The 13,806-nt window shown below is 38.6% G+C and overlaps 1 protein-coding gene across 1 annotated transcript in view; it reads left to right on the forward strand.

Annotated features, from left to right (window-relative positions):
• Positions 1-5,620: 5,620 nt before the first annotated feature.
• The window catches only part of LOC109085453 (neuroligin-2-like), a 79,984-nt gene continuing 71,798 nt past the window's right edge, over positions 5,621-13,806 (forward strand). The window contains exon 1 of the mRNA XM_042732469.1: positions 5,621-6,401. The gene's annotated coding sequence lies outside the window, so the exon portion shown is untranslated. The remainder of the gene's footprint in view (positions 6,402-13,806) is intronic.

Raw genomic sequence — 13,806 nt, forward strand, 5'->3', positions numbered from 1 at the left:
AAACCCCATCATGGTGACACACATGATAATGAAATAATGCAATTAACATTAATTTAACAACATTAGATGTAAGATTAAACCCTAATGTACACAACTGATAAGAAAAAACTTATTTCAGCAAAAAAACATCAAATATGAAGTGTCATGCAGGGAATTCTGGGAGTGACAATCTACGGTTTTTCACTGTAAATTATAAATTGACTTTTTCTTTTTCACTTCCAAAAAACATATTTTAAAAAGTATTTTACTGTATAATTGCATTAAATTTAATTATATTTATTCACCAAAATATAGTATTCACCAGATGGTGATGTTTAACAATTTACATTTTAATTTTGTTGCACAATGGATTTCGGAAATTCAAATCACCTCTATGTGGACTAATAGTGCACACAAGCACATAATTTCAACCTTGCTGCCAAACACTCGGACACATTAACATTTCTTAGAAATATTTTTAAATAGGCTATTATCAGTTTTGTGTATTGGAACAATTATGTGGCATATATTATGTGGCATATATATATATATATATATATATATATATATATATATATATATATATATATATATATATATATATATATATATATATATATATATATATATATATTAGGGCTGTCAAATGATTAATCACGATTAATCACATCCAAAATAAAAGTTTTGTTTACATAATATATGTGTGTATACTTTGTAAAGTTATTATGTATATATAAATACACACACATGCATGTATATATTTAAGAAGAATATGTTATTTTTATATATTAAATATATGTATATATATATAAAATATAAGAATATAAATATATAAATGTATATACATGTAAATATTTTCTAAATATATAATTTATGTGTGTATTTATAATACATATAAATATACCCTGTACACATACAATATATTATGTAAACAAAACTTTATTTTGGATGTGATTCAACCCCTAATTTTTTTTTTTTTTTTTTTTTTTTTTAATGAGTCTTGATTAATCACGATACTATATATATATATATATAGGGTGAATACTGGTAAAGTGGGACACTTTCTGATAATTTATATTCTGCATACTTTTTTATTATGATCCAAATGTCTTAGCCGCTCATATGATACTATTCTAAATAGCTTAGGAGCTCTACTATACTATAGACAATAAAAAAGAAAGAAACATTAAACACAGAATGGATGACTCTTCCTCAAACACACAATGACCCCAAACCACATTTTTCAAGGCGCTACTGTCAAACTGGGACACCTTTATTGGAAAACTGGGACACTTAAAACACATTCAGTTGTTATTCAAGTGTAGGCCTTATAAATTAAATACACAATAACAATATAAACAACAATATAAACAACAACAACAATAATATAAACATCACTTTTTTTTAAGAAGGGGTGCAGGTACAGCAAATTCAACCATCCCCCTCCCTCGCCTGCCCACAAAATTTTATATTGGGTTAAATTTATTTCATACAAATTAAAAAAAAAAAATAAATAACCTTCATTAACATCTCTTCTTGTAGGAATTAATTGATTGCACACAGGCTTAATTTAATTTCTGTATGGTAGGTTAATCTACACGTCAATACAGCCAGTGCAAGTGAACGCCTCCCCGTCTTCAATGAGGCCATTCTCCTCGCCACACGTCTCATGGAACCAGTCCTCGCAAACAATGCACATGATCCAGTCCTCTGTCTTCTTTGGATCATTTGCATCACCAAATTTGGCTTTACAAATATTGCAAATGTCCTGGCCATCCGAGCTTGTACCCTCCATCTTTCTTGTTTTTGGTTTTTTGTTTTTTTTGGTAGGCTTTGTTTGTTTTTTTGAGGCAATGTATGAAAAATGTTCATCACTGGTTAGGTGGTAAGAGGGTGGTTTGGACCTCTTTCTCATCTTGCCTCTCTCTCTCTTTGGAATTGGGATTAGTGTGGCAAAAGACACTCCCTCTAACACCTCTTCTTGGCCTGTGTTAGTGGCATCCTCCCCAACAGCCACTTCTGCCCCAATCCTATCAGGGATCTCTGGCAAATCCAGATTTTTCATGTTCCTGTGCACTTCCTTCAGGCTCCAGTGGCCTTTCGGTGGTCAGACTTGGCTCATACACATTGGGGTGTATAGCCATGGGATTTACTGGGTACATCCCAGTCCCCCTGAAGCCAGCTTGGGCAGTCTGGACTGTGCTTGCCCTCCTCCATGCCCTCCCAAACAAGGAAAAAAAAAACTCCCCCTTAAGGAGCTTTTCTCCCTCCTGTTAGCCGCATGAAGCTCCTTCCCTCCTCATTCCAATGATGTTTCAGGGACTTGAAGAGGGACTTGTCGGCTGGTTGCAGACAGTGGGTGGTGTGGGAAGGATAGCACACCACATGTACCCTGTGTGACTGCATGAGCCTCAGGAAATCAATGTTGAATACATGACTGGTGTGGCCGTCCAGCAGCAGCACATGTGGTCTGAGGTCATCCTTAGGGAGCATGTCCACGAATTGCTTCCCCCAATCCAAAAACAGCTCAGTTGTTATCCAGCCATTATCTTCACCTTCACTACTGTGTTGGGAGTAACATTATAAAGCCACTCTTCTTTTAGCCTCTTGGCTTTGAAGATGACCAAGAGAGGACCGTAGTCCCCTGCAGCATTAAAGCTGGCCAAAGCTGTTGGCGTCTCCCCCTTTTCGCCTGACGTTATCTCGTAGCAAGCACTCCCCCACCTCTGAAATCACAGTGGCTGATAGAAAATGGTCCTGCATTCCTGTCTCATCGCAACTCCAAATGTGGGAAGGCACATCCTTGATTCCCAGCTCAGTAAGAAGATCTTGATACTGTTGGAACCATTTCTCAATTGCTGTGGGGTTAATCCCTGCTGCTCTTGCAGCAGAGAGGGTCTCCGGTTTCCTTTGGCTGAGGTAAGGATTTCGGCGCATAAAATTTTCAAACCAGTACTGCTCAGCCCTCTTTTTTTTTTTTTTCTGAAAATCCAGGCAAGTTGTTTGCTTGTGCGTATTGGTAGGCAAGCAACTGGATCTCCTTTCTTCTAAGTGGGAAACCTCTCTTGGAAAGGGTCTTGATCATCTTAACCAACTCTGCCTCACTCTCTTTAGGTAAGACTGGTTTGCGACCCGAAGCATGCTTGTAGCCTTGTACATGATTCTTGACCCTCCGCTGGAGGGTGCTTTTTGGCACATTCCATGCACGTGCAATCATGCGAAGTTGAGGAGCCTGCCCTGTCTCCACCTGCTCCCTATACTCCATAATCGCACCCTTCATCCTATCCTCACTCCATTGGTTCAACTTTTGCCCTGGCTTCTGACCTAGCCTATTCTTTGCTTTCCTTATCTCCCTTTCTCCCTGTCCTCTTTTCTGACATTGGATTCTGAAATATGTAAAAATATAACATTATTCATTCATGTTTATTTACTATTAGCTAGTAGAGATGATCGGGTCACGTGGCGCTATAGGGATCTGTCACGTCACATTTACAAGCGCCAAAACGGTATTTATTGTTTGAATTTCGTAATAAAAGTGACAGAATCTGAGAGCAGAATTTTTTTTCTATCATAAGTAACCTGCTCTGTCTAGTCTGTCGGTCTCCGTGTCCTCTTTGCTTCGCGATTTTTTCTGTGCGTGAGAAAATGGATGTGTGGCATGAGAGCGTGTGAAAAGCGTCAATTGCGTGTGTCTCACGGTTAATGCGTGAGAGCTGGCGTAGTTTAAGTCAGTCTTTGTTGAAATATCTAGCTAACTAACTATGTATGAGCGACATATAAAAAGGTAACTCAATTCCTCCTTTGTTATGTATTTATTTGATGTACAGGTTTGACTGTAATTCAATTTCCTTTTTTTAGATTATTATATTGGCAACAGATACAACTGGAACTCATCGCATAAAAAAAAAACCCCAAGAAGATTAATATGAATGTGATTTTTAAAAAATTCTGATTCACCATTACATCCTATAACAAAATATGTAACAATTACAAATGATCCATGAGTTGTTTTATTTTTATAACCTTAACATTATTTACCTCAGAATGCTATGTCATTTTACTTACCATCACAGTTCACTGCAAGGTTGTTAAATATGATGTGCCACACCCCGGAAGTGATGTCATAGCCACAGAATTTTTTATTTTTTTTTTATCACATACTTGCTACTGATGAGCTCAGTGTTGATTTTTAGTAAAAAAAACATATCCATGTAAAGATATAAATTATTAAGCTTAACTGTCCCACTTTACCCATTGTCCCACTTTACCAGTATTCACCCTATATATATATATATATATATATATATATAACTGTATATATATATATATATATATATATATATATATATATATATATATATAGTATGGGGGATAAAAGGAGCGGATTATAATTAGTTGATCTGGGTATTTATCATTAGCTTCCAAACAAAGGGCTTAAAATTGATGAAATATATTTTCTGTGTGTCAATGCAAGTAGGAATAAATGATATACACTGACAAAATGTTTTTTTGTTTGTTTGTTTGTTTGTTTATTAAATGTACTGCAGTAATACCATGGACATATGCTTTCTGTCGTGATATTTTTAAGTGTCTTGGTGCATGAATATGGTTATCATTCTTTTGCATATAGCCCACTGTTTATTGAAATGCTATTGGTATTACATTACTATGGTATACCACAGTACTTTGTGATACCTACTTACTAAATTTCTACCTCACACACCTGCCATTTGATCAAGTTCTGGCCATTAGTTTACCAGTAGCAACAGTGTTACGTCATAGTGAGCACATGATGCAAGATAAAGAGAGGACACTTTGACGCTTTTTCTTACGTCACGCCGATGCAGATCCTCAAGGCGGCAGAGATGTTTCACCATAGAGGCGCATTCAGATGGTTCATGTGAAATCATGTCCTAATCACGTTGATTAATTAATTAGAGCCGGATGAGAGTACTCAAAGCAGCAGCACGGAATGTAAATTCAGTACAGACAAAGCGTCAGTATGTGAAAACGTGAACATAAGGGACGCTACAGCCACCGGAGGTAGTGCTAAGAATTGCAATCAATCTGCGGTAGCTGTTAAATGTGTGTGAGTGTGGCAAGCAGTTTTAACATTTATTCCTTAAAACTATATGTTGCTACTAGTACTTATTGTCTAATTACTAGTAAGTTGCTAGACACCACCAGATATGTCAAAAAAGAGTGATGCCTGCAGTTTAAAAAACAAACAAACATTATGCATTTTTTTTTCATTTTTAATAATCACAAATGTAAGTATGTTTAATTAAAAAAAGAAGCATTTTGAACAATTGTATGGTGTAGGGCTTACCGATAGGTCAATTACAATAGCTGTTAATGGTGCAGGGCTTACCGATAGGTCAATTACAATAGCTGTTAATGGTTTTTATCTTACTAATAATATTTTTTAAATCTTTAAAATTGCAACTCTGGCAAGCCTTTACATACAAAGATATTTTTTAAATCTTTAAAATTGCAACTCTGGCAAGCCTTTACATACAAAGCAAGAAGAAATATTTCTAGTAACAACTGGCATAGCTCATACAGAATAAAATAGGAGACTAAATTACTTGAAATTATTAGAGCTCTAGAAAAAAATGTGTAAACGGCTTGCCATAGCGCGTGAGCGTGTAAGGGAGAGAAAGAGAGAGGTGGACATCGGGATTCTGGACTCCTGAATCTTGACAGCTGTGCGCGAAGTGCGGAATGGATATCTGAGAGACATACATCTTCATTGTTCACGAGTGAGAATAATAGGCTAATAATAATTATCGCTATTTTCAGATAGCGGTGAGAGAAAGGAAGACGAAACTCAATTGTTTTCCCACTTGAACGCAAAAGAGGAGGACTTGTTTATGAGTGAGACAGACTGAGAGCAGATGAGAAGTCGTGCCACCGGATGGTTTTTATTATTTGGTGTTCTTTGATGCACGAACGGACTCTGAAATGGGTCGCCATGACGACAGAGCGCTGAGTTAGCTGCTAATGCGTTATACGCATTTGTTTCTGTTATTGTTTTATTTTATAATTTCCATAGTTCCTTTATAGTGATAAAAAATATGCTGTAATCTCGCCGTCAGAAGACACGGGTGTTGTCAGATAAAAAGAAAGAAAAAAGGAGGAGGAGGTGTTAAGAGGTGTTTATTCTTTTTTCCGTTTTTTAAATTTCCCTATCCTCCTTCCTTTTTATGTCTTCTTTCTTTTCTTTCCGTTTCTCTTTTATTGTTTTGAGGACGCCGACTGACACGAAGAAGGTAAATTGATGTGCGAGAGTCTGCGACACATTCATGACGAATTACCTCAAAAAAAAAATACCGATGGCATAAACACCGGCTTCACCACTGAAGTACGAATAATCACCGGGAAAGAACCGGAGACGCATCTACTATATCCCTTTCATCGCGGTAAGCGGGTTTCTGTTGTCTGTTATTATAATAACGTTACATATATGTACATTTGCACGATGTGCGCGAGTAACGCGTCTGTATCGGTTTGGCGCACCGTTCACGAATGAGATGTCTAATTGGAAGTGTTCAATAAAGATGCGCTTTTGTCAGGCAATACCGACTGCCATGGCCTGTTGATAAGAAAATAAAGGTTTTATGTTTGACACACTTCGCCAATATCCGCATATCCTACTATTTTATTCTGGCATGTCTCGTCTGCTTCAAAGAAAAACGACGCGTTCATCAGATCTAGATCAAATGATCTCGACGCGACGTTGTCGCGTGGCCTTTACCGGCCATTTGCGCCTCTAATTGCATCCATCGCTCGTCCCTCTGGCAACGTGAGGATTGATTTATTTTTGCACTTGATAGATAATGGTAATGCGCCCTGAATGATGGCAAACATCCGCAACCCACGGACTTCCCATCGCCTGTTAAATGTTTAATGGCATTTACATAAGTGTGAGATAGGAAGGAGCAAAGACAACAGACCTAACCCAACTGCACACCCACGACGCCCATGCTTGCATAGGTATGGAGGTGTATAGGAAGCCATGGTTCTCACAGAGGGGCACATTTATATGCTGTAGTTGTTGGGCAGTGCTCTGTCAATGGCAGAATTCAGCACAGACAAGGAGTCCTCTGTTCTACTGAAGGCTGAGGATGTGCCCGTTCCCAACCCAAGTGCTGGGTGATCGTTCTAATGTCTGATATGACCCGATGTAGATCGTTTAGTGCTACTAAATCTGTCTGCTGTCCTTGTATGATGTAGCAGAGGTGAGGTCTTCATGCTGCTCAAAGCTTTCCATTCTTTGCTGGAGTTTTGCTGCAGTCCCTCATGTGAATTGAGGAAAAACTGTAGTTGATTTCAGAGCATGTGTCTATGTGAATCATCAGACTTCATGTGTGTTACTGTGCACATCCATCATACTGTCTTACATGAGATAAAAAGACAAAACCCCCTGGTTGGTGACCCATTCTAAAGAGGACTAAAAAAGATCTATAGAAATAAGACAAGGGGAAGTATTTGTATGAATCAAATCTTTAGACTTTGAAGGTTTTCTATAATTTGCGGAATTCAAAATGCTGTTGATAAAAATAAGATGTGGTATATTGTTTTGGATGATTTACAAACAGAAAGGATAGAAGGACCAGAAAGAAAATAATGTTTTAAAGTGCTTTTAAAGTGACCAAGACAAAGATCTAAATGATGATTTAGTTTGAAAATGACTGATTCTATATGTAATTCAATAGAATATTTGTTATACAATTGTACATTTAATTCGGTGACAATTAACGTTTTCACATTGCAAGAGCAGAATACAAAGAAAAGGCCATGAAGCCACAACAAAGCACTTGTTAGAGACTAATGGAACTCCTGTTACATTAATGTCATAAAATACTATTCAAGTCAGATTGACGGATAATGATCAATTCTATAGACAATAGACAATCTGAATTTTTGCTTGTTTTTACAGGGTCTTGCCTTGTTTGCTCTATTGTTACAGTTCAAGTGCTTTATCACCTCTCCCATTCCTCTTTCTGCTGTGCTCAACTGAATGCCCACATCAAACCTGATTTTTAATGAGTCTTACAATATGTTGATAGATGGATGAAGCGCAGCTGGAATGCCCTGAAGTCAGGGCAAATGGTCTCCGTTATTGTGAGCAGAACAACGTTAGAGTGCTGTATACCCAGGGCTGGAGTGTTTGTGATGTAAGGGGGACAGAGAATTGCTTATGTCTTAGGTTGGCCCAGGCCTCAGAACAGGTAAATAATGAAGAAAAGTGCAGTGTTAGCTTGATGTAACCCCCTCCATGTGCCCTTCTGTGCAGCTTGTGGTTTGTGTGTGTATGCCGTCTTGGGAAGCACTCACATGGACTGCAGCCTTATTAAACTTTAAAATTCTCTGAGCACTGGGCAAAACGCAAAGTGATGGGTTTTAGACTTGGCCCCTTTAAAATGGAGTTTGTGAATAAATCAGGAACATCCTTATTGTTTGGCGCTAGTGTCTGGCAGTGATGGACAGCTGTAATTTTGAGAACAGAACTTAGGTCTTGGTTCAGAGTGGTTTACTTATTCACTTATGCAAAAGAGGGGTACTTATATTAACAATTCATGATGACAGTAACAATGTTTCCTTTCTTTCACTCCAAGGAATACCCAAGGTCAGAGCATCTTTTTTATTTGAGTTCACACATGCACAACAGTATTCGTCAGACACTATTCTGTGTCCATGCGGAATTTATTGGGAAGGTTTCATCTCCCACAAAAGCCCGACCTCTGTCTAGTCTTGTAAACGCAATGTCAGTGAAATTGCAAAATACCGTTTTTATTCAACATTATTATCTCTTTGTCCTAGGACGCAGCATTTGAGCATACAATTGGACAGATAAGCATTTCTGAATGAGCAACCGAGGATTATAAACCTTCACTCTCCTTGAAGTGTCACGCAACTCTTCTTTTACATCTTTCAAAGCGGCTGTGACCCGGTAGTGGTTGATTTACCGCAACAGTGTCTAATCGTGGTACACGCTTTCTGAACTCCACTTTGTTGTAGTAGAGTTGAGGCTGTTGCATTGTGTGGCCTGATGTGCTCAGACATCTGTGTGCCATTATCTCTGTCCCAGCATGTGCAGCATGATCCGCTCACTGTAGACAGCATTGCCACAAGCAATGAATCATCGGCTGAACCTGACAGCCCCCTCCCGTCTAGATCTATATGTCAGCCTCAACACATGATATGTGGTGCCCATTGCCCGACAGAGTCCTGCCATTGTTCTGAGCTGTAAATGCACTAATAAAGCTGTAATCTTCCCTTGTAACTTTACCTGGAGGTGTGTACCTGCACAAGTTTCCTTCCTGTCCTAAGTGACAGATGCAGAGACATCTTGTTAGAGAAGCTCTGGACTGACTTTACAGCTCTCTCAAATAATTCCTGTCCTTCGGAAGCCTGGTATCCACAGATAGACATGTTAAATGCCACATCTGTGGTCTATCTTTCTTAAATGTCCACTCATCTTGAGTTTTGCCCAGGACTGAAAGAACCTGTAATCCGTCAGGAAGATATTTTTTAGGATGGTGCTGAGCTTTAAAGTTGCCTAGAACATGGCGCTCCCTCGCTCTTCAGCGCGCAGCCTGAATCTGAAAGGAAATGGGAGGGAAATGAACAAAAAGGACAGGAGTAAATGGAGAAAACACAAGTGAAGTCAGTGGATCACCCTGTGGTTTAAGGAGTAACTGATGATGGTGGGAAAACGGATTGATTTCACATGGGAAAAAAGACTGATGCAGTTTTCCCCTGCTGTTCTGAAAACTGTATTTGATTATTAATTTGATTGCAAACCCAAAACACAACTGGGGCTACATTGCAGCTTTAGAGGAGTGATGGAGGTTCATTAGTCCTGGAAAAACTCCAAACAAACATGGCAGTGACAGGAAACAGATGAATGGACGGTCCGTTTCCATCCGGTGTTCCTTGATTTAGTCAGAATTCGCTCTGTTAAGCTCTCGGGTTTAGTAAAGCTTCTGTGCACTTTAAGTGTGCTGCCTTCATTATCTTACCCTAATGGCATAAATCCAGCGTTACGAATTAATTACAGAATGTAAAATGTGTCCTATTTCAGGCACAGTAAGTTGCCCTGAAGGTGAGCATCTGGGTTTGTTGCAGTGTTTTTTTTTTAAAGTGGAAAATGCACCAAAAAATTATGTTGAATAGTAGGAGTTTGTCAAGGGTGTATGTTTAATGACTCATCCGCCGGTACAAGAAGACTCGAGTGAACAGTGACACTCTCGAACTGATATTGACATTCTGCAGGTTCATTTCAAGCCAATTATGGATGAGGTGATGATTGTAAAATTGCGTATTGATCTTGGGTTTTAGTGTGAACCCTCCCGCCCTTGAGTGTTAAACATAGTTGAGTGCTGCCCGGTGTAATCACATCAAGAGACCTCCCCAAGATTCCTCCTCTCACTTCCTCTTTTCATTGTGAATGTTGATTGTCTCAGTCTCTCTGCAACACAGTTGGTTCTCCCTCACCCAGTGTCTTCAATGGATGAAAGTTCCTAGACTTAGTCAAACATGTTTGAGAGAATCCAGAGATTTTTGATGGTTGTGACCTACAAGAAAGGGAAACTCTGTTATGGGCCCATGCAAATATGGAACCAAGATTATCTGTTTCTAGGTTCAAGGTTCTTTATAGGCATCAATGTTATGAAGAAACTACATATATAAGCTTTCCATTGCACAATTGGTTCTTCACATTAAGAAAAAAAATGCTTCTTTTTAGAATTGGTTCTTTTAAGAGTGTAGATTCTGTGAAGTTTTTGGGAGGAAATAGATGCCAGAAATGTTAAAAATATGATTTTTTTTTAATTCCCCTCTCTGTATTACTATATCAGTGGGAGTACTACGTGCAGCTGTCGCCTTGCAATGAGGATTAAAAGCTTGTAAAAAAAAAAAAAAAAAAAGGCCTGTATTCATTTCATAGTTTTGTAATGCTGTTATTTTGTGTCTCTGGCAATATGTTGGTAAACAACTCTTGCACTTTTCCATTTATCCTACAGATGGAGTGAATGCAAGCTGCTCTGGCAAAAAAAAAAGTTTTTTTTTTTTTTGAGAAAGCAGGGAGTAATGACAGGTACATTAGATGATGTGAGAAAATATAATAGCATTTCATTTCCAAACCAGCTTGAACAACTACTTCTAATCATGCATGTTATCATACAGCATGCATTAATATCTCCTGTGTTAATGTGAGAATAAAGAATAGCGGCATTATGAACCTGAATTAATAATGAATACTAACTATTGATTGTCTTGCTGGTTAAGTCATTCTCAGAATGCATAAATCGATCAGTTACTGACTGAGTGCTCATCAACAACTCCTGCATTGACATTCAAGTCTAGCAGAGATTTTTAAAAATGCTGTTTTCTATTTTGTATGTGTTAAAAACGCAGTGCAATATTATTTATGCATTCCCTCAGATTATATTATACGCTAAAACGATCAGTTTAAACTGATTAGAGAAATTTAATCTACAAGAAAGCTCTCGAACATGCTCTGGTGTTGATGCTGAGCCGTTTGAAATTTAACTGCATTACTTCTCGTTTGACCTTTAAGTCGGGCTGTAGAACTAATGGCTCCATAAATTTGTATTCAGTAAAGTGTTAATGTGCCTGGTAGACTTTGGGTTTATTTTTAACAGGGCACTAAAATTCCAAGTGTAATTGTCCAGTACCTGAACATCATTCAGTCGTGTGCAGGAATCATTAAATTGACCATTGCATAATGTGAGAAAGGTTAAGTGACAAGAGAGAAGAATTGCTAAACATGCAGCATTGTTTTATGTCTCATGCCGGTGTATCTAAATGTTGTGGAAATTATAGTCCACTGTATACAACTAAAGCAGAATATTTGGTGGCAGAAACAACAGGAAAAAAAAATATTTCATAACTGCTCTCAAAGCTGGCCAGCACGGACCGTAGACATTTCAGCACCTCTTCCTCGTGGACAGCGACAGATTTAGAGCAGGCATGTTGATGGGCCAGTTCCAGAAATTAAACGAAGCTGCCTAGTTTCTCTTGCTGCCAAAGTTGTGTTTGATTGCTGCACAACAAGGAAGTCATCACTTAGAGTACGGCATTCATTTTTTCTCTGTTCACATTTAAAGTTCATGAATGGCATATCTTAAAATCTGAAATATTTCTCTGCGTAAAATGATGTAGTTTTTGGCTCTTTGCTTTGACAATGAAGAATAAGTCTAGACAGACCATTGGCTTTTTAATACTTTATATGTCTGCTAGGTATTATGTCTCTGTTTCTTGATTACATGACCAGAATCTACTTTTTTCCCCTATCCTTTCTTCACTCTCTCTCACAACCCATTATTTTGAAAGGGAACGACAGAATAGCTGAAGTCCCAAAAGGCTGATAGCATATCACCATGTTAGCAGAGGGATCACCCATGTACTTCAATCACTCTCATAGCTACTGCCATTAAACCAGGCGTACAGCATTCCTGACTGACAGCCCTGTCTCTGAGGGAAACAAATCGGGCCGGGCCAGCCTCCCGACCCCCAATCAATATGCCAGCCCAGCTGGGACCAGTGCCACCAATCACTCTGTCTGGAGAGGGACGGAGACAGACAGGACGCCCGAGAACTTGACTCGTGCTGTGTTTAGCGTTAACTGTGTTGAAAGACAACATGGCTGAGAAAATGTTCAAACATCCCCCGAGGACAGGAGTGTGATGTTAAAGGCGGAAAAGTACACCGTTACAGTTCACTGAGTGATGCTCATGTACAGTGAGTTGAATTTCTCTTTGCTTTTAAAATATATCTCTATTGTAGCCATACACTAAAAGCCTAAGCAACAAAAAAGACATGTTCTATATTGCATGTCACATTTTTTCCCTCTTTAAGCTTAAAAACGCAATGTTACTGTTAAAGCGCTCATCTCTCTTCCTCTGGCTTGCTACTTGTAGCGAGTGGTGATTTATAAAGCCATGGAGAGGCTGACGTCCCCCCCTCCAATGCGGAGCGTCAATGCGTAATTACTTTGGAAGATGGATGGGGCCCATCCAGGCTGTCCTGGACCCTGAGTTAAATCACAGCCCCCCCTTTTTCCTCAGGGTTCATGTACACTCACAGGAGCAGCCAACATCTCAGCAACGAGCGTGGCTCTGTTTCACCCGCTCCTATTGGTTCTCACTCATACACCTTCTCCTCGTGCACCTTACATCCATCTAACAAGACCAGATGCCAGAGATCGGGTTCATTTCCCCTCTGAGGGTGAAAGCAAGAGGCAGAGAGAATTGAATGAAATGTGAAGTAGGTGCAGAAGATAGAGCCAGTGGAACTGATGCATAGACATAATTTTGGACAAATTTAGCAATTCTCAGTTGACTGCGACAATCTCAGATGTGCAAAGAGTCAATTAGTGATTCTAAAGTACAGTTTCCCTTACCAAAAAGTAATCTACAGTATGTGTGTGTTTGTATTTGTTTGTGTGATTGTGTGTATTCATATACTGTAAGATACTAAAGAGAATATTGTGCCATTGCTATAATAGCATGGTATAATTTGATTACAACATTCATATAATCATGACTTTTAAACACTATTATTGGGCTGGTGTTTTTTATGGTCAAGGACCCCCAAAATGCTGGTTCTTTCACAAGGGAACCCCATTCCAAAAATGTAAAGGCAGATAAATATTTATGTATAAAACCCAAGTGAAAATATATGACAAGTTCAGATGCAGAAGTGCCATCTGAAATTTTGTTCTAAAATTAATATTTTTTGCAGAATCCCATGTTTATGATCAGTTATTCAGTTATTTCACCATTCATTGGCATTAAA

Source organism: Cyprinus carpio, chromosome B10 (genome assembly GCF_018340385.1).
Source record: "Cyprinus carpio isolate SPL01 chromosome B10, ASM1834038v1, whole genome shotgun sequence".
Classification (NCBI taxonomy): Eukaryota; Metazoa; Chordata; class Actinopteri; order Cypriniformes; family Cyprinidae; genus Cyprinus; species Cyprinus carpio.